At 53.0% G+C, this 2,304-nt stretch overlaps 1 pseudogene; it reads left to right on the top strand.

The window, feature by feature from the left end:
* Positions 1-388: 388 nt before the first annotated feature.
* SAPIO_CDS8151 lies at positions 389-1,459 on the top strand (annotated as a pseudogene; the record flags this gene model as incomplete).
* Positions 1,460-2,304: the final 845 nt, after the last annotated feature.

Genomic DNA, 2,304 nt, shown 5'->3' with positions numbered 1-2,304 from the left:
TGTAGGTAACACTGAAGTCGCGTTGGAGTTGATGTCTTTGGTTGAGTTCAGCTGAGCCAAGACAAGGGAAGGCAGGAGGCATGCACATTGAGTTCAAAAGGCACTTCGCGTCGAATGAGCTACCGATTACGACCGCAGCACATTTGAGACAACTGGGCTTAGGAGAATAGGCATAATCCGACCACAGTGATTCGACAATGTCGAGTGGCTCCCCACCATTACAGTTGCACCATCCAAGTCCCCCCACCCCGCCGCCCCAATCCAACGGCATCAGCGCACACGAGGCTTAGCATCGAATCATTTAGTTCTATTCAAAGCCCAGGAAATTTTCACAAGCAAAAAGGCCCATTTGACGGTTTGGCCCCCCGTCCGTTAATATCGAACCGGGATGTCTTCCGTCGAGTCGACGTCGGCCGAGAGCGACGAGGCCCTCTGGGAAGATGAGGAGTTCTACCTCCTCCCGTTCGGGCGACTGCCTACAGAACCCATAATCGCCAAGGATAGGAGCCAAGCTTTCCGCTTCACCTGTTACGGCAAGGGAACACGATGCGTCATAACAGAAGATCTACAAATGATGATTGCCGTCGGCACCCATCACGAGTTAAAACAATATGCGAGGGGATGGTTCCGTGCTCACAGGAGTCTCTACAAAGTGGTCTTTGCAAAGACGGAAGAGCCCGGCTGGGCGCAGCTGGTTCTAGCGGTGGAGCCAGAACACGGTGGACTCTACGAAGAAGACGACGGCGATGTCGATCTCGAAGTGCTCGATTTCGATAATGACGAATACCAAACGGACGATGGAGACAACGACGACGACGACGAAGTCGTGAATCCCGATGCCGGTCTAGAAGCCTTTATGGACGGAGAGAGCGACTATACACAAGATGCGAGGATGGTGTTTGATAGCGACGGTGTCGACGAACCTCTATTTTGCGAAAACTGCCTCAGCGATAAGCATGCCATGTCCAAATGCAGTAGACCTCTCGATTTCAGCGGGCCCTATCTCGTAGGGTGCCCCTTCCACGGAGTCGTCGACCACAACGTGGACGAATGCCCGATACTCGACCGAGAGGTTGATCTCCTCCTCGTTCTCGAGGTTTTCACCACCCTCGTCTGCCACAGGCGGGGAAAGGCTCCTTTTTTCTCGCTTAGACTGCCGTGGACGAAAGTGGTGCTAATTGGACGCGCTTGGGGTATCAACTACGACGGCCCGTTTCCGTGGTCTGACGAGTTTGGCGAGTCGAAGAGGGAGGAATACGAAGATGGCGATGATAAGTCGGAGGGGTGGTACGACGAATGCCCAGAGATCACGGACCCTGCGACGGCGACCTGGGAGGCCCTGGAGAGGGCTATTGAGGAGGGAAAGGTGCCTGACCCCGGTGCGATCACCGACTGGCTACCACCTCCGCCCGTCGACTGGAGAGCAGTGTTTTCAAGAGGGATGAGGCCTATCTTGTGAACGGCTGAGTGGAAATTCGGGGTGGTTTTCTGTTGTTGTTCTTTTTTTTTCTGTGGCCCCAACCTCCGCTATCAGGGCGACTAGATGGGCTATACATTTTTCTGCACCCCTTGTGGAGGAAGACTTCCACTACGATATATGGGAGCGAGGGGTTCTTTCTAGGCGTTAATAAGGGCGTACAAAACTGGTAGATACCGAGTCTTTCTCTTTCTTGGCGAAAGATGAATCAATACAAGTCTAAAGGATGTCTAACGAGAAGGGCGATGACGATGATACTGAGGGTAGTGGCGACGGCCGAGCAGGGGATGTTTTCTATCCCTTGCAGGCCACCGAGATGGCTCTGTATGAAGTCGGCATGTTATTCCGCCACCGCACCTCATGAGCGAAATAATAAAGCACCTACATCGTATGAAGAAAACAAAAAATCTAGCTTCACATGCTCAATCTCCCATTCCTTGCTGAATTGGTGACGTCAAAACGCAGCCGAAGGAGGTGCTGGCAGGCCAGCTGCTCTCAGCTGTTCCCGCTCCTTTAAATCGTCATCAAATCGACCTGGAGCGTCAAGCACTGGGCACTGACTACCTTGGTACGAACGAAGTACAGGTTCGGAAGGGCACGAGCTCCTCGACACTCCCCTGCAATCCACACGTTTCTGGAATCTGGTCCAGGCGTGGCAAGAGAAGACGAAGTGGGACGGGATCGCGAGGATTTCAAGAGGAATCAAGCTCCTCCTTATAAAACCTAAAGGGAGCTTCATTCCTCACCTCTGTTCAACCCCACAGCAATTTTTGCCCCGCTCCTCTCTATTCTCTCGCCCCTCGTTGCCCCTCCAAAAAAAACAACAT

Source organism: Scedosporium apiospermum, assembly GCF_000732125.1.
Source record: "Scedosporium apiospermum strain IHEM 14462 chromosome Unknown SEQ_SAPIO_0121, whole genome shotgun sequence".
NCBI lineage: Eukaryota > Fungi > Ascomycota > Sordariomycetes > Microascales > Microascaceae > Scedosporium > Scedosporium apiospermum.
This window is presented reverse-complemented; position numbering and strand designations above follow the sequence as displayed.